The following is a 20,366-nucleotide window of genomic DNA, read 5'->3' as shown; positions in this document are numbered from 1 at the left end:
GCGAACACGATCTCAGAGGCAGAGATTACGCGTCGGGATCTATGTGGACCTTATATTTTCCCCCCCTTTCTAATCAGTTTTCACTCTTCTGTATCTTGGACCAAACCCTACATGAGAGGGACTGGCGCTGTGTTTCATATCCTTATAAGTCTTTCATTTTTATAATGTCTGCCACTATTCAATCACATGTTCGACGCACGAGATATGGGTAACCGTGAGTTATCGTAACTCACAAGCATGGAAAATCGAGCAAGAACGACTCTTCCACCAAACCCAAAATTCCGATCGCATATATATGGTCGTGGAGTGCTCCTGCGGGATCACGTAACTAAAGTTTCAGAAGCTCACCCCCACCCACCCGATAAAGACGTCGATGTTTACGGTTCGTGTGCGCACTGCACGTTGGCGATGTTCGGTTTGAGCTTGTACTATGTTTACTGTATCCAAGTATGCGGTCAACAGGAGTTGACCTAAGTCGCCCATTGAATGGTCAACGCCACCCGCATGCCATGGCCATAAGCAATCCACGAAGGTGATTTCCTCGAATTTCTCCACCTCGTGATGCACACGTTAGCCGTACGCTAGAAATTGCATGAGTTTCGCAAACGGAGAATTACCAAAAGAGTCTTAAATCTATTGCAATTGTGCCAATCCAGTCCTAAACTTTCTTTCTTATCAATTGAGTTGTAAACATTTTGTATTTATGCCAATTCAGTCCATCCGGCCAATTTTAGCAGGAAATCGCTGACAAGAATTCCGGCCGTCATACATGGCGTGGACAACGCTGACGTGCATAATTTTTAACAATATTTTTATATTTTTAAAAAAACTCAATTGTGCCGACGTTGATATGCACAATCTTAGATCGTCATGGCTGGGTGAGGCTTGAACTCGCCAGTCAGCCAGAGGAAGAAGGAAGGAAAAAAAAAAGAGAGAAAGAAAAGAAAAATAAATAAATAAATTCGAAAAGTATTAATATATTATAAAAAATTATCCACGTCATCACCGATCGATGTCCATGTCAGCGATTTCCGCCAAAATTGGGCGGATTCACTGAATTGACACAAATGCAAAAGATTTAAGACTCAATTGGCAAAAAAAAAAAAGTTTTAGATTAAATTGACACGATTACAATAGGTTTAGCACTTTTTTGGTAATTTTCCCCTAGTTCGCAAAACTTGAAACATCTGATCGTACGATTTTGCTTTGTCTTATAATCTTACATTTGTCGAGATATTCTGCATTTATTGTATGTCACTCGTGAACTAAACTGTATTAAATCAATCCTCATCGGTAATAAGTTGGTCTCGTAAAGTTAAATTTAATTATAAATGAAAGTTTGGTTCAATATAGAAATGTAGTAACACTCTCTCACACATATGATAGAATGCGTCCTAAGACTACATTGTGAAAATGTATAATCGAGGAGGCAAACAATGAGGGGTGGACTTCCTTGTCTTAAATAAAGTCAGACAATCGTTTTTCCGAAAAAGTTCAGATCGTTAGTGGAAGGGATGGTTCAAGATCTCGTAGCACGAATTGACCTAGAAATTTTCTGGTTGGATTTGGTGGAAGCACGCATGCTTCGTCTTTTTAAATAGTGAATTTAGCTGTAGCTTTGAAGATATCGAGCAAGAGAATATCAGACTTTTCATCACCAGGTCGAAATGAATCTGGCGAAAATTATGACCAAACTCTTTTAACTTTTATACCAATTTTGTTCCACCTACTACGGCTGTGAGACTTTACCACGTTTGCTGATGAAATCTATCTCTAGGGTGATTGTGGAGTACTCAACATGTCGATATCGTAACACGATGTGTACTCAATATATGACGTCGCATAAATTGTTAGTGGGTGGGATTTATTTCCTTCGATGTTGTCCTCACCAATATTTGCCAAACTTAACCCGCTGCAAGGTGGAGATTTTCGAGTTGAAACAATGTTGGTGCAGAAAGACAGCTAGATTAAGGGGAAGCAAGCTAAGGGTGGGTCACACTTAAAGAAGAGATTTGTTAAGGTGCACGTGTGGGGATCTTAGGCAAAAGAAGTACCGCAGTGGAGGATTTGTTGTAATGTGTAACAATTACTATCTTCTAGTTGGCCAAATCTAATTGGCTTAAGTTTTTTAGTAATGATAAGTCTAATTAGATACGTTGACGGTTTTAGACTTATACTCCTTCTTGGTGATGTCCGTGGTTGAAGATATCAATCAGGCTTCTATTGCTTTGACCCAACAAATAAGTTACTATATTTGGAGTTTGGATCGAGCCTGAAGATCGAGATAGGTTAGATATGTGTTTTGAGGTGCCCATGGTATGAGGGGCAATGAGACCAATTGCCCGTGGATCGAGCCTAGCAGGCTACAACAAGCTTGAGGTCCAAAAAAGCCTTCCTACTATGTACACGTTTCGAGCGCCTCGTCCAAGCTAGGCGGGTGCCCGACTGTTGCACCGACCTCAAAAACACACGAAAACACAGGATGAGGTTTGTTTTGACCTATTTTCATTAGTTGCCCACCAGAACAAACAATAGAAGTGTCCAAGTTTTCTCTTTATAAGTTTTTTGAGTGAGTCCTCCATGAGAGATTGTGAGATAACACTTATGACTTTGCTTTGAATGTAATCTATGGCTCGAATACACTTGAGCGCTTAGGCGATGCATCACTATAATTCTCCGGACCAAACTGCATTAATCTCCGGTGTTCTTAGTGTTTCTCGTGAATTTCTATGGTAATTTCTTATTCTCGCGTTATGTATCAAATTATAAAATCCGTTACCCTTATTACACAACGAAATATTTGCTCCTACTTCCCTAGCTGGCACAGCTCACGTCAATCAAATCACGCAAATCCCTTTTCCAGTCTGTCTTTCTCCTCTATTACCGATTCCAGCTACTTCCATTTTCTGATAGTCCTCCAGTCTCGACCCCGTGCTTCAGATTTTTTTACCTATTATTCATCACATGCATGGGGAACGTGATGGACATTTAAGCACCTGCAAGATTATCTTATTATGTCCAAAGACAGATGTGTTATGATTAGGACTACGCTTTATACAAAGCCAATCTCGTAATCGATCCCTTCGATTGGTGTGGCCGACCTCGAGTTCAGCCGTCGAAGTCAGCAATCACTGGCTCGTTTGCATAATTAATTTCCAATTAAGGGAGTTCTTTAAAGTTAACAAACACCGCTAATTAATCTCGGAAATGTTCTAGGGATTGCGAAACTTGCAGAATCAGAACCAATGCTCTAGAGATCACGTGACGCGACTGATTGATCCCAAAGATGCCGGGATTACTTAGTAATTGGGGTGGCTCCTGTTGCGTTGATTTCCGAGGTTTCCATGAGGAGTCTTTGTTTAAAAAGACTTGGAGGACATCCCGCGTTTGAAGTTGCGCAGCAAGATTCCGGAATCAAAACGTGATTCATGTGACGCTCGAATCCCAGGAACACTGACTGATCAATGTTGGGATCCACACTTAATCAATGCTGATTAACTTTATAATACTAAACTAAGATTGCTCCATGATCGGTTTTAATTTCGAGAGAGCTCGTCGAATTAGCAATCAAATATGATATCGGATCGACTTATTTAACCACTCGGTCAACTGTCATTATTTCTAGTACGACGCGAGCTATCCTCCACTCCATTTCTTTGAACCGAGGAACAGATACGATCCAATCGAAAAGACAATCGATGGCCAAAAAGATTCAAAAAAAAAGGAGAAATCAAGACAGCAATGTAATGCAAGTCAAAGTTGTGGCAAAGGGGATCAAAAGGAGAACGAGAACTTGTTTGCCTGCCTGTGTTTCTCGAACAGACCACAGACTCTGTTGAATAGATGTGTTCTTGCCAATGCCAAGTAGGGTTTCTTCATTTGTTTTTTAATAAAATTGGCCGCAAGATCATCTGTTCTTGATTTCCTAGTAAGCTCCAAAACCTCATATGCGGGTTGGGTCTCTGTCCACATGAGATCAATCCAAGAACGAGTCACGTGACAGAAGATCCTCCGTCGCCACTGTGTCTCGTCTTCAAGCTGCCAACCACAACAGAAGCCACAGACCTCTCAAGAGACCATATCCATGGCCGACCCCAGAACTTCGTATGGCCCATAAGGACGCAGACTCGCCCTTGTCCTGACAAGCCGCCGCTGCAACCCTCTTGTGTTGCCATTTGATTGCATTTACTCTCACCTGTCCTAGAGGGGAAGGACCCCCCCTCCCCTTCCCCGCCGGCCCCCCCGGACGGAATTAGGTTGAAGAACATTATGAAAATCCAAACTCTAGATACGGCTACTTTAGCGTATCAACTTAAATTGATGGGAGATGCAGGAGAAATGAGATACTATGAATAGATCATCGTTAGGGGTGACTATGATGGACCGCCCGAACCGGGACCGGACCGGCTGGTTTGGTCTGGTTCTTGAGAGTATCGGTCCGGTTCCCGGTTCCTAAAAGTGGAACCGGTTTCCGGGCGGTCCGGTTCCCGGTTCTAGGGTGGAAATCAAACCAGACCGGACCGATAAATATATTTATTTATTTATTTTGCTCAGAAAATATATATTTATTTACTTTTTTAAAATTTATGAAAAAAATAGAAAGCATTTTACCAATTTTCCTCTGCGGCAAATGTCCCTGTTGTTTCCCATAAAGAAAAGACAGTCCAATGCTCTGAGTTTAAAAAATAGAAACCCTAATTACTGAGGCTCTCCCCGATTCACTCTCGCCCTCACCTTTGAGGCTCTGCCTAAGACATTTTATTAAGAAACAAGCTTGGATTTTTCCGCAGCACTATAATTAATGCTTTTGTCATATTGGAGAAGGTTATTATTTCATATCCTTGGTTAATAAATAAATAAGTGGTTGGTTCCATTAGAACCGGACCGGACTGGACCGGACCATCGATCCGGTCCGGTCTACAGTCCCAGGATTAGCCGGTCCGATCCTCGGTCCTAGAAACTAGGAACCGGTCCTCCTGGTTCGGTTCCCGGTTCTTGGGTGGGAACGGACCGGACCGGAAACCGCTCACCCCTAATCATCGTGAGAGAACCTAAGTCTGAGCCCATTAATATATTCAATCAAACTCACATTTACTCAGAAACTTGAGTGAACAAGTTATGGGCTAACTAAGGGTGTGTTCGTTTCACTAAAGAGTTTGTGATAAAAGGAAAATATTTATCATGGAAATCATTTTCGAGGAAAATAGTAAATATTTATTTGTTTTGTTTAGGAAAAGTGATTCCCATCTTGCCAGAAAGGGAAATCATTTTCTCACAATCTAAGCTTGTTGTTTTCAGTTCATGGAAAATGCTTTTCGTAAATTAGTTTTTCGTCATTCAGACACAGAAAAGTCAAAAAATAATTTTCCCAAAACAGTTTTCCTCCAAACAAACGGACCATAAATATGTCATGTGCTTCACAAGCCGCCGCTACAACCCTTGTGTTGCCATTTGATTGCATTTACTCTCACCTGTCCTAGAGAGGAAGGACCCCCCTCCCCTCCCCGTCGAGCCCCGGACTGAATTAGGTCAAAGATCATTATGAAAATCCGAACTCTAGATATGGCCACTTTAGCGTATCGACTTAAATTGATAGAAGGTGCAGCAGAAATGAGATACCGTTGATAGGAGATCACCGTGAGAGAACCTAAGTCCGAGCCCATCAATATATTCAATTAAACTCACGCTTACTCAAAAAACTTGAGTGAACAAGTTATGGGCTAAGTAAACATGTTGTGTGCTTCTCATCGCACCTCAACATATACTATGAGCTTATTATAGTTGTCCTTTGTAAATTTTAATTACTTGATTTATTGAGATGAGTCTGTATATCGTGATTTTATTGTTCTTCGTGAGGAATGCGTTAGATGCCATTTTTTTGGTCAATTGAAATAGGACAATGGAAAACTGCACAAGCACTACGTAGAGAACTACTTCGCCTCCTCATGAAAGGAGAGGTTCGTGCATGTCATATCTCCGACAAGTATGCTTCCCCCCTCTCATGCAAAGTGAGCTTCGAATGCCATTAGCGGAATCACGACATACAGTGTAATGTGAATATACGGGAAAATTACCAAAAAAGTCCTAAACCTTTTGCAATTGTGCCAATTCAGTCCTAAACCTTTTGCAATTGTGCAAATTCAGTCCATCCGGCCACTTTTGCCAATTCAGATCTGGCGAGGTCGACCTCTAACGCATTCCAAAAAAAAGGTTTAGGACTGAATTGGCAAAAAAAAAGGTTTAGGACTAAATTGGCACAATTGCAAAAGGTTTAGGACTTTTTTGGTAATTTTCCCATGAATATACGGAGTCGGTGACGATTTTGTGGTGATCAAACCCTAGGCACAACCAAAGACAAGGATAATCTTTTGAAAAGGGGGCTCTCCAACATAAAAGGATTGCCGTCGGAAATGTCTCAGGCGACAGGAGCGAGTTTCGCCCGACATCACAGAAGCTCATTTTCTGCCTCCCGACTCTCACTCTCAACTCTCCCAAATTCATCACTCCAGAAGAAGAGGAGGAAGGACGAAACATAAAACGACGAGTGCCTAACGAGGCCAGACGCTGTGTTCCGCCCCCCTCTCTCAGTCTCATGTGATGGTTTGGTCCGGGGCATTAATATCTCTCACGATGTTGATCAACCGAGCTTTGGATTTTCTTGCGATATTCCACGACGACCTACCCCAACATGGCAATGGCAACAACCCACGTAGGGCAATGAAGGAAGCAACATGAGACCCACGAGGTCGTATACTGAGTCGAGATCACGGACACATGTTAGCCATTGTGCGAGCCATGTGGGGGTGTTTCATTGGGGACAAAAACTCGAAAGGGAAGGGGAGGGGAGGGGAGGGGGGGGGGGGGGTCCCTATAAACGCATCCTAGAACTGGAGCAGTGGCCCTTTTTCGGGCGCAAAGTCAAACCCCCCCAAATTCGGATCCTATCCGGAGCCGACGATGGGACACGACGACACCAACGAGAGACAGAGAGACAGGGACCATGTTCGAGTTTTTATTGCAATCCGTCACGTGCTGCTTGCATTCGTATGTTCGTTGTCCGAGGAATTCGAATTTCTTTTTGTGGCCTTTGATTAGGTTGATTGAGTTTTTATCCCTGCTAGCTAGTTCTTGATAGGTGGACGCAGCTGTTTTATCTGTTTTTTTCCTGCTGGTTGGTAGTTAGGATGGGTTCTTGGGTTTCAGTCATGGAGGTTGGGCCCGACCGCCATGCCCGAGTGGCCCGAGCTCCTCCGGCATCCGTCCCGAGGAAAATGGCCCTAAATTCATCAAATGACATTCAAGCTCCGCTTGTTTGATGAGCTATGTACTTCGCTTGAACATGTTTCCAAATCAAGTTTTTCTCAAGTGGTTTAGATTTTCTGTGTTTGGCTATTTTTTTTGCAAATAAGATAGAATCCGTTATCTGATATTTGTACCAAAAAAGCTATGAAGCTGTGTTTTCAGATTCACCGCCGAGGACCACATCCGCATTCTGAGGTCTGCGGTCTTGGCGTTGGGGTCGTCGAGTCGGGACCATGGGTGCCTATGTCTAGGCGCCAGGGACCCAGGTCCGGGCATCAATGTCCCGGGTCAGGGCTGTAGGGACCCAGGTCCCAGACGTGCAAATTCGAGTCCAAGTGTCGGGGATCCAGTTTGGAGCATCGGGTTCACGGGTTCGGACCAGGAGCACACAGGTTTGAGCCTTTCAGGCGCTGAGGTCCTACGTCTATCAACAGGGCATGTCGGTTACAGCACCTCTCTCTCTCTCTCTCTCATTACCTTTCATTCCTCCATGCCGGTCGCGATCGCAACGTCAACATCAAGTCTCAAATAGGCATGGAGGAGAGCTTTTACCTCTAGATCTCGAGGAACCTTCCGATTTGGAGCTCTAGGTCTAATCTAAAGGCTGGTAGTTGTCGGCTGCCGGCTTATCGAAGGCATGGAGCTCGACACCTCTAGGAAGGAGCGAGGGAGAGAGGGGTGTTGGTGTTCACTGTTTGATGGAATTTTGGTTCGATGTGGTGAGGGCCAAACTCACTAAGACAAGAGCATAGCTCAGTAGATGTCCGTGATCTGCACTCAATAGTTTCACACGAATGATATTTGATATGATAAAGGAATGACATATAAATTAAAACAGGGAATGCTTTCATCTGGGTAGTGATTGTTTTCACATTTTCGAGCTGACAGAATGAGAACGAAAAAACTCAATGTAGGAGGGCCCTTGTCGCGACCCCATACAAGAATTAGGAATACGATTTACGCTTTCTTTCCGCGGTTATCGAGGAGGTCCGACTCTGTCCAAAATATTTTTCTCGGGAAAAAAAAAAGAAAAACGTGTCCATAGCGGTCTCGGCACTTGTCGAAGTTATAGGCACGATCCTCATGGACGAGACCAAGAGCTGTCATCTCACAAAAAACTTCTTGCTGGTACAGTTTTTCTTTGGACTCACATAGGCAGCGACTTACAAGGGCCTCGGTTCTCGCTGGCTTACAGCATAGCTCTCTTGGTACGATGATGTGCTGCAGCAAGAGATTCAGTTGACAGGGAAAACATCTTAGGGTTGAACGAACGTCACAAGACAAGCAGCAGCAGCAGCACATGTCGTGCATGTTGCTGGAGAAAACATGAATCGGTGCCTCATTCATGGAACCTCGTTTCATTAGTACAGACGGATTGATGAGTGGGTCTACCAGATCAACGCATGTGATTGTGGAGTCTCGATGTGGGTGTAAAGTCGCAACCTGCTTGTTATGGAATCAAAATTCTGTGCTTTCAGATCCAGGAGATCCTTCCATATGGTCATGCCATCTTTCTTTTCTTAAATTTCATCAGCAGCCTTATCATTGGGATTCATAGTTGAGTAAGTGCTTGTTTCAACTATGAGTAAAGGTAAAGATCTTCTGTCTCATCGCAATTGGAGAAATCTTCAAGTACTCGTGGAAGGGAGAAGGGGGCCTATTTCCGCCTCCTACAACGTCCAATTCGTTTGTAATATCAATCGTAACACAATAGAAAAATGACATAAATGATCTATAGACTTTGATTTAATATCCAGTGCAGTCCTTGAATTTTTAATTTGTTCAACGTAGTCCATAAACTATTGGCAAATATTCAATATAGTCCTTCAGTTTGCTCAGCATGTCCATCCTTTCATCCATCTAATTTTGAAAAGGAAAAAGAATTAGGGTATTAACATGTCCATCATTATTTGATGGAGTGTATTATTTTATTGTGATTTGAAATGAATATTTTGCTTGAATAATCCATGCGCGCGCAACTTTTTTTTTTGTGCTTTTCACTGTATAAACTTAACATAGTGAAAGCTACATTAGCAGATATTGTTAATTTGAACTAATGGAAGGACGGAGAATATTATCAAAAAAAGTCTTAAACATATTATACGGATGCCAATTTAATCTTAAACTTTTCAATTTGACTAATTTAGCCATAAACCTTTTGACGATTTGTCAATGTAGCCCATCCGGACAATTTTGACCTAAAATCGTTGACGTGGCATATGTGGCATAACCAGCGTTGATGTGGATAATTCTTACAATTTTTTTATTTTTTCCTTTTATTTTCTTTTTCTTTTCTCTTTTTCTTCTTTTTTGTCTATTTTCCTCCACTAGCCGACGAAGGTCACCCTCACAGGTGAGGGGATGCTCATCAACCTCGCTAGAGGCCTACGAGGGTCTAGCGAGCGTTGCCCTAGCCAAATCTGGCGAGGGCCCGGCCGTCGCCTATGGCCGTCAACCTCCACCGACCACCATTGAGGCCTTAACAACCGGTTGAGGGTAGTAGAAAAAAAAAGAAAAAAATTAGAAACTTTATTTTAAAATGAAAAAAAATTGTTCATGCCAATGCCTGCCATACTACATAGGACGAAGGCTTCCATGTCATTGATTTCTGATCAAAATTGGTCGTATGAATTACATTGGCAAATTGTCAAAAGGTTTAAGATTAAATTGGCCAAATTTTAAGGTTTATGACTAAATTGACTTTTATCGAATAGGTTGAGGTTTTTTGGTAATTTTCCGTGGAAGAACCACATTGAACATTTTCATATAATTTATAAACTAAGTTGAACATTTACTAATAGTTGAGGGATCACATTTAACTTAAAAGTCTAGGGACGACATTGCATATTAAACTAAATTTCAGACACCATTTGTATCATTTACTTTCACACAAATTTAAGTTGTTCTTATTAGCTCTAACGATTTCCTTTTGAAATAAAGCTTTATTACCCATTTCGTATGGGAAAACATTCCTAGATGTCATCCAAGGAAAGCTTCACTATTTGAATTACAAATTTAACGATGACAAGTTTGCTTAATTTTAACCCCTTTTGGGCCAAAGTCACTTTGGTTTGATTAAAACTTGCATCCCCACGTATGGAGAAAGTATTTCATGTAGCGACTACACAGTGCGAATGATTTGAAGATCTAAGCATTACGTAGGACAACAACAATACCATATAGGCAATGTCATTGGTCGGTCACGGCACGTTAGCCGTGTGACCGCCGCATAAAGTATTTTTCTTACTCATTTTGCGGTTAGGTTTGTAATTTTTTTTTTCTTCCTATGAGGGTAGGGGACGAGCCCACGTTGGTTGAACCAGCCCAGATTCTTGGCCCATGAGCCCAACCTATAGATCCAAAGTACTCTTGGATTCAAGCGCCCATAGGGTCCGCAAGGAGTTAATTTATATGATCAATTTGTCTCCAGATGAGAAAACGAATGCATCGAACAATGCCCACAAGATTGTGACTTGTACATAAAACTTTCAAATTAGACATAAATGGCGACGAGAGCAATGCTCGATGCAACACAGTGGAGTGTCAGCTACTTATAAATCAAAAATCCATATTGATATGTGTTCCAAAGTTGGTGTAAATTGATCGAGGATAGGCTAGAGAGCTGTTGGTTTGGTGAATTTATATATAATCATGGACAACATGGAGTAGTAAATGGTTCCACGATAATCACGTACACGAAACCGGCAGAGACTTGCGGCCCATTAGTTTCGCTGAGGATTTATTGTCGCAAATCATTTTCCTCATCTTCCAGAGTTTACCTCGCTTAGGAAAATGAGTCGATAAAGGATATAGTCAACGAAAAATTTATGTATAAATTTAGGAAAATGACGAGTTCGTTTAAAAGTTAGAAATCATTTTTAGGAATATGAGTGGACCCTAGAGCTCAAGCCTAGGTCCCTCGATGCTAGGCCGAGGACCATAGCACTCGGGCTCTAGACCCCATGGGCAGGGCTAGGGGCCCCGACACCCGTGCTTGGGACTCCGGCTATCAGGCTCGGATACTCGACAGCTACGTTCAAGCCATAAGGCCGGGATTTGGACCAGACCGTTAGTGCCCGAGTCCCTTGCACCCGTGCTCAAGTCCTCGACGGTTGTGCTTAGGTCCCGACAAACATGTCCAATCCTTGACGGCCAAGATCGGGCCCCAAACCCGAAACCCGGGATTATAATCAATATTTTTCTACGCTTCAAAATTGCCTGCAACAAGCATATGAAAATGTTTTCCGAAATTATTTTTGCAAAACACAACCGAACGTAGAGGAAAATGAAAATATCATGGAGCCCTACACAGAGAGCGAGAGAGACAGATAGGGTTTCACTTTTAGGCGCGGCTCTGATGAAGAACTGAAAGCATGGGGGAGGAATCATAATAAATCATGACATTATGGCTCTGCATGATGGAAGCTAGATAGAAAAAACAAAGCAAAAGCCGGTCTCGCAGGCTTTGCGGATCATTTAAATCCCCCCTATAATCTTCTGAAGGACATCATTTCATGACTACTGCTACTACTAGTAGTGTGGTTATTAGATCGCCACGGCAGCCCCTATTCATTTAGTAGTCCAAAGTGGACTCCCAAATAGTTCTCTCTCTCTCTCTCTCTCGAGAACATAAATGATTAGTCCAAAACTCAAACCCTAGCAGCCATTGACAGCAACCAGTCCTCACTTGATTGGAAACGACCTAACAGCATGGATTGATCCTCGTGTTTTTCTTTTCCTATTTTTTTTCTCCCTTCTATCCTTTGATCTTGTGCGTAAACTAAATTTTTGTTTGTTTAAAGGAAAATTATTTCCGGAAAATTATTTTCCGACATTCCTGGTGTTTGGATGGCGAAAAACTAATCGATCCACGAAAAATATTTTCCATGAATTGAAAACAACAAGCTTAAATCGGGGAAAAGCAACTTTCACAATAAAATCTAACAGATTTCCTTGAAAAAAAATTTCATGAAAAATATTTTTCTTTATCGTGAAATTTTCGGCGAAGCAGGCACCCTATATTGTAAATGGATTTCAATGATTGAAGGGTTCAGATTCTTAGCCCCCCCAAAAAAATACAAAGAAAAAAAGCAACTCCTCTATAATTTCGGTGCTAATTCTTAACAAATTCCCAGTTTCTGTGATTTCATTATCTTTCTTTTAAAAGATGTTTCCATCTCATTTGAGTTGGGCGGTCAATAGGAAAAAAAAAAGTGCGCTAAAGCAAGATTAAAAATCGATTTTCTTAAATGGTCCTCAAGAAATTCAATGGTTAATATCACCAAAAACTCCAAATTGGTACACTCATGATAAATTTACCCAAAACTAATTTTTTTATCACCAAAAACCTCAAATTGGTACACCCATAACAATTTTACCCTCCGTCAGTTTCCGTTAAATTTTACCGTCAAATTTCTAAGTCGGATGACGCGTGGCAGCAGTTTGGGTTTTACCCTCCGTGTATCATATGTGTACCGATTTGTGATTTTTTGTAGTATCAATCTAATTTAACAGAAGGTAAAATCGTCACAAATATATCAATTTGAGGTTTTTTGTGGTCAAAAAACTAGTTTCAAGTAAATTTGTCATATATGTATCAGTTTAAAATTTTTCGTGATTAAAAAATTAATTTGGGATAAATTTATTATAGATGTTTTAATTTCAAAATTTCTGTTGTTTTAACCGTAAATCCGAAAAAGGAGGAAAAACAGAAAAAGAACCGATTAGGTATTCATCGTGTTCAAATTGACCGACACCTGCCTCATGGCTGGCTTTTGCGTGGGGCCGGCAGACAATAGAGGCGAAAAACCACACTGGTTAGGTTTGGGCTACAGGGAAAAGAGCAAGGCTTAATGATAGTCAATGTTTGCACCTTTTGTCTCGTACTATCAATTAGTTTTAGTGGCCCGAGATATTATCGTAATCACTATTGAGCCGACCATATCTCTAGAGGGGATGGGAGGAGACCCAAAATTAAACACAAACCACCCCCCCCCCCCCCCTCTCCAAAAAGATGGGTAAAAAACAATTCGATCATCGTCAGCCATTTCACGTCAGCGATTTTCGAAAAAATTTGACCGGAAGAGCTACATCTGAATTTCCCACGAAGGTTTAAGACTAAATTGACAGATTTGAAAAGTTGAGGATTGAATTAGCATTCGGATAATAGGTTTATGACCGATCGAATAAGTTCCCATTTATCTATAATACTGATGAGGTTTAATTTAAGAGGGTAATTTCGCCCTACGACAACACGGCATGTTTAGCCTCCTCAAATCTTCTAGCGACAAATGTGCGTGACACTCGTGATTTGGTCTTGGCGAGCGCCCCGAGGCCGAACCCGATCTCCACTTCAAGAAAGGGGATGTCTCATCCGGGGTTCCTTCCTCGTCGCTACGAGAATCCTGCCCTCTAATCAAGTCATATCCGCTAAATTTGTCAAAGAATTTCGGCCAAGTAAAATTCGGAGTGCTTCGTCCGTCATGCAAAATCATATATTCCTCCGTCCGTCAGTCTCGTGTCACATGGCGTGCGACTCGCTTGATTAATCTTACGTGACCCAGCCTGGTCTCATCCGATAAACGAGGGGAGTTTCTGCATGGGACAAAAAACTCGCTCGAAACCCACAAATTCCAGCAACAAATCACAGTCTTTCGACATGCAGATGCACAGATTTTTCCCCTCATTGATCCAAGAAGAGCCATCTAATACTTTTCAAACCCTACACATAGGTGTTGGAATCTCTCTCTCTCTCTCTCTCTCTCTCTCTCTCTCTCCCCCCTAGGCTCGGGCGGCCACTTAAATTCGACACTTCAGATCAGCATCAGTTAATTTTGACAGTTCACATCATGTGACAGCAGAACCGCATGAGATGCCCCCCACTGATAACTATTGCGACGGGAGGCGAGGATGCATGTGTTGGAGAAGTCGATGCCCTTTCAATTGCGCACGGAAGATTCATAAGATGACAAAAGATCGGGGAGGGATCGAAATCCCCCCAAAGATTTCAGTATAATAATAGCATATGTACGTGACGCTTCCAACTACCGGAGAAAAATCCGCACGCAAAGCTCATCCAGATTCCCACTAAGGAAGCGTGGAGCGCGTGGACACATCAGTTGAAGACATGCATAAATCCAGAAATACGTGACAGCAACCGGTTGACGCTTTTAGGAAATGAGCTTCCTAAGTGCGGCAGGTGCGTAACGATTGCGCTTCTGTTGTGTGCTTGAGGAGAACTAACGACGGTGTAGAGAAGAAACAACCCTAAATTGACCGAAGAGATTTGACGTGCATTAAATTGTCTGAAGTTGAAATTGTGAGATTTAACGGAAAAAGAAAACCCTAGGATTTGCATATCAACTTTGAACACGCGTTGGCAAAGATAAGTAAAACTCTAGTGAAATGCGTTTGATTGGGTCGGGATTGATACTTGACGTGAGAAATATAATGATCCGACTCTGCAAAATAGACCTGATCAATAGACGGATCGGATCAATCGAGTATCACTAGGCATATAAATTGACCGAGCCAGGTTCTGAAAGGAAACCGGTGCGTGGACTCGTCCATTTGCATTTTAAGACTAGCATAGGCTTGGCATGCCCAACTGATCAAGCTTGTGGTCAGGTCTAACATTTCCTGTTTCCTTGGGGATTTTATTTTCAATCTCTCTGTTTTCTTAGATGACTAATAAAGAGAATTGTACAAGTAATGTTTTTGACTTCTCTATTTGAAATCTCCATCTTTTAGGCATCATTCTATTTGCCACTTAAAGTCTCACAAGATCGTCTAATCTCAATAGGCCTATATAGGTATAGATGAGTTATATATCAAAGGACGAAGCAAATAGTTTTAAATCGACGTTGATTTCCTCGCGATGTCTTCAGTAGAAAGCATCATTCTCAATCTGCCAATTGGCAATTAATTACGTTCGGAATGGAAAAAAGAGGCAGATACAATAAGATGGCACGATTTTATTCCCAAGGTCTTATTAGCTCTAGATCTTAGCTTCTTATTCGCTCCTTAACTTTTCTCGTTCATGACAAGAACTGCGATCTTCCATGCTCATCGATCACTCCCACCTATTCCGAGCATCCTCAGAAAGAAAATCGTCGAAGAATTCGAGAATGAGAATAAAAACAAAAGACGAACCCCGGTTGCATGATTCTCCAAGCACAAGCAAGAGAATCCCATCATCAATCAATGGACCCATCGGATCGAAACTCCAACGCGAAACCCTAAAAGAAGAGATGCCCCCCCCACCCCCCCCCCCCCCCCCCCCCCCCACTTATAATTATTTGCACAGTTGAAACAGGCATGATTACGAGAGGTGGGCGACTGGGAAGCCGTGAGACGAAGAACACATCAAGAAGGAAACTCTCTTTGTTTTTGGGGAGTCTTGTTCAGTGAGGGGAGGGTAGGGTTTTGATGTGTCGTTGTGCAAGCAAGCTGACTTCATTGAGCGAGGTCATTTCATGAACAGGGGAAAGGGGGGGGAAAGAACAAAAGCAGCTGATCTTTTTAGGCTTTTCTTTATCAGAAGCTAAAGGTGGCGAAAAAAAAAAAAACTGAGAGGCAAACGCCTCTCCAAAGACCATTATGTGCCCTAATGGAGGGGCGTCGCTGTCGCGAACGTGGGTTGATTAAAATGAGAATTAGGGTTTCCATTCAATCAAAGCCGATTCTTTAGGTTGGGCGAAAATCACGGATGTTTATCCAATACTTTTCTCCTCCTCCTCCTTATTCTCTCTCTTGAGCTAGACTTAGATGGTTGTATTCATTAGGCCGACGACGAATAATATATGTAGAGTCGAGCAAGAGCAATTGAGATGTGATCACTTAAGCACATCGAACGCGCTATAGTATGCTCGGCATAAAAGGAAAATTTAATATCGCATATTTAATGCTCATGAAATTTAAAATTCTGAAACTAGGGTTTATCTTATATTATATCGCCTAGAAAAACACCAATTACAAGGTGCTGTGCGTGTCAAGATCATCCTTGTACGTCTGAGAAAGAGAGAGAGAGAGAGAGAGGGGCTCTCGAAGTTGACGTATGCCTAAAAGTGCCTTGGAGATATGTGTTCTTGTTGAACTTGGAGGGTAAGAACAAGGAATACGTCTCTTCTACTGACCTTTCGAATTGGCTATTTTTTGCTAAATTGACTTTAATGCTCTGGCTCAAAAGGTGGGCGATGCGACTGGCCATTCCTTTCAAAGGAAGAAAAAATTTTGAATTTGTTCCGAAAGAAAAAATTTTGAATATGTTCCGCAATAATTCGTCAAGACATAATGAAATCGAAACGCATAAAAGAAAGCATTTGTTCCAACTCTCAATATATTGTTTTTCTTTGGTGCTGATCGATTCCATCAATCATACAGCCGTCGGACGAGTTTAAATGATTTTCTTTTTGTTTTAAATAGCATTATGCAAAGATAGAACATATGCCCTCCTCGTAGTCGAAGGGAAAATGTATTTCTATTCACATGCGACGGACGCATGCATGCATTCACTCACATATGTCGAAATCATATGTCGAAATCCACCAAACGTAAGTGTTCGGCGTATCGATGTGATGGATGCTTATTCTTGTGTTCATGTCTAGTGCATAGGTTTGAGTAAAAGATAAGAAGCTATGGACAAATCAACAATCAAGAGGGTCTTGTTTAGACCTTGAAGCACTCTAGTTAATTAGGACCAAAAAATTAATACAAACGCCTACAGTTCTATGATAAAGAAATTAACATTTGCAAATCATAGTCAGGGTATCTTATCATGTATCGTAGAGGACTCTTTCAACATTTTTTTCGTAAGAATCATAATTTGTGTGAACTTATGTTTTCCATACTTCAATGTAGCCTTGATCTTAATCTCGTGGTGAATAGTAAGACGATGTTTGTAAAAATTATCAAAAAAAAATCCTAAATATATTGTACCGAGTTCGATTCGGTCCTAAATCTTTCAATTTGATCAAATTAATTCTTAATATTTTAATAATTTATCAATTTAGTCTTTCCAGTCAATTTTGACTAAATATTATATACATAAATGTCAGCTATGTCATGTGGGATGGTCGGCGCAAATTTAGACAATTTTTGCAAATTTTGTTTGTTTTGTTTTTTTTTTGTTTTTATTATGGCCGGCAAGGGTCTAGGTGAGGTCCGCGACCCTTCGCAACGGCTAGCGAGGGCTTGTAGACCCTTGTCCAGGATTCGTCGGTCGCAATGACAAAAAAAGATAAAAATAAATAAAAATTTAAAATTGTCAATGTTAGCACCAGTCGTATCACGTAGAATAGCCGATATCCATGTCAATAATTTCTAACTAGAATTGGCCAGAACAACTAAATTGACAAAATGTCAAAAAATTTATGACTAAATTGATCAAATTGAAAGGTTTAACACTGAATCGGTATCTATATAATAGATTTAAGATTTTTTTGGTAATTTGCATATATTTAGTACGCGAATCGCTTTTTAAAAAAATTATGTAATGCCGAGTTGTTTGCTAGAAACTTAGGCTAGATAACGGTATGCAATATTTAGTTTGCTTTTTCATACTCTACCTTGCAAGTGGAGCGGGGTTTTCTTTATGCGTAATATACGATGTAGACTTAATATTGATACAAAGTAAAGAATAAGATCATAATTATAGGACAGGCAATAGGCAAAATGAAAGTAAGACAGAGCTCGAGATTCGAATGGTTAATTCTTACATGAAAAATATATATATTGACAAATCCTTCATCCAAAAACTCGAGTTATCGGGAAAAACAGGAATATTGTCAAAAAAATTCTAAGCCTATTGTATAACGGTCAATCCAATCTCAAACCTTTCAATTGTGCAAATTTAATTCTAAACCTTTTAATGATTTATCAATTTGGTCTTTTCGGCCAAATTTTTATCACATTTTTTTTTCATTTCATTGCTTTTCTTTGTTTTATTTATTTACTTTTACTCTTGAGGGTTGGCGGCCTCGGTGATTACCGCTGGCCTCTGGCCAAAGGCTTGTGAGCCCTCGCTGGGCCTCGGCCAATGGCCGCTGACCCTTAACGATTAACAAAAAAAGAAAAGAAAAGAAAATATAAAATATAATAAAATAAAATCATATATTTGATTTTCTTCTCCAGCAACAAGCTCGATGTGGCAGTGTCTTCCTTTATAATGATCAAGGTTGGAATATCTCATTCATTATTAAAAAATAAATAAATTATAAAAAAAAATCGTTTACGTCAGCGTCGATCACGCCACGTAGGACAGCCGGTATCCACCTCTTCGATTTTCCGGTCAAAATTGATCGGAATGATTAATTCGATAAATCATTAAAAAGTTATAGGATTTAATTATTACAATTAAAAGATTCGAAATTAAATTGACCGTCGTATAATAAATTTAGAATATTTTTAATAATTTTTTCCTGGGAAAGATAGACCCGCCATACAACCTATCTAAAGGTGAAAGGTTAGAAAAGTTTCATGCTACTAGAAACAGAGGCAATGTCTTTTCATCAACATTTGTCGGGTAGCATATACCCCTCTTGTCATGGCAGTTCTATTGAAGGCTCGAAGAATGTGCCTCAATTTTCCATCTCTGAAGAAGACGTGAGCTGTTTGCCGGCCCCCCGTAACTGTAGCTGGAATTAAGTTAGATCCGGGATCTCATAGAGGATGACGAGAGAGCCTCGAACCTGTTGGATTTACTGCCTTGCTTTCCCAAGAAAGCTTGGCGTGTAGCTGGCCCTGATTTCGCCGAAGCTAGTCTAGATTTCACCGGCACTCCACCTTGGATCTTGGCGGTCCGGTCAACGTCGATCGTTTTGTGTGACACGCTATCACATCAACACTTTCCGGGTGAAAATCAGTCGGAGTGATTACATTAAAATTTCGCACGAAAGATTATGACTAAATGGACAAAATTAAAAGGTCCAGAATTCGATCCACACATGTATAATAAGGTTTAGAATTGATCGCATAATTTCTCCTTAATTCATGGGAAGATGACCTTAATTGGTCTTTCTACCAGCTTTGAGGACAGATCTCTTCCTTGTGTTCTACGTGAATTTGCCACGTCAGCGCTTTCCAACGAAAATTAGCCTAAATGATTGCATTAGGATTTCGCGCAAAGGGTCATGATTAAATAGGTAAGGTTGAAAAGTTTATGACTGAATCGACACCCGTATAATAGGATTTAGGACTGATCGGACGCATTTCTCCTTGATTCGTGGGAAGACTACCTTAATTGGCCATCCTACCGGCTTTTAAGGACAAATCCCTTCCTCGTGTTCCACATGAATTTTGGTTTAGACTACTTTTTTCACCGTTATGCATGGGAGAGCTAGGAAGTCTAGCGGTGAGATTATGAGGACGCCAGGAGGAAGGTCGTTCAATAAAATCGCTTCGGCAGACACGCTTTCTCGTGACATATATGCTTATGCTTATGCTTATGCTTACATCCTAATGTGGAAACTCATAAAGCAAAAGGGCAATTGAACCCCACTTTGCCATTGTGGAATGGGACCTCTACCCTATATATATTCCAAAGCGAGAAAAAAATAAAATTCTTTATATTTTTTATATAGGGTTAATACTCCGGGAAACTCCAAACTGGTACATCTATGACAAATTCACCACGAACCCCAAACTGGTACACCTGTGATAAATTTTCCCTCGGCTAAATTAGATTAATACCACGAAAAATCACAAATTGATAAACAAAGGGTAAAACCCTATTGGGCTGAATTTGTCATAATTGGGATGAATTTGTTACAAATATACCAATTTATAATTTTTTGTGGCCAAAAAAGTTAATTTATGGTGAATTTGTCACGATGTACGGATTTGAGATTTTTCGTGATATTAACCCTTTTATATATATGTGTACGTAATTGAACAATCACACATTTCACATGTGAGAGTCCTCTCCCAATTTCAACCCTCCCCAAAAATCCGAAGCAAGGAACAAAATGGCACCCACTAAAACCCAAAAGAAAAAGAGAGAAACAAAAGAATCGAACTTTAATGGCGCGATAGAGACACGTTGCAATTCCCATTGTCTTAAGCATTAC

Source organism: Syzygium oleosum, unplaced genomic scaffold (genome assembly GCF_021117445.2).
Source record: "Syzygium oleosum isolate NSW1041296 unplaced genomic scaffold, Sole_v2.1 Sole_v2.03, whole genome shotgun sequence".
Taxonomy (NCBI): domain Eukaryota; kingdom Viridiplantae; phylum Streptophyta; class Magnoliopsida; order Myrtales; family Myrtaceae; genus Syzygium; species Syzygium oleosum.
The sequence above is the reverse complement of the archived record's forward strand: the minus strand, read 5'-3'. Positions refer to the sequence as shown.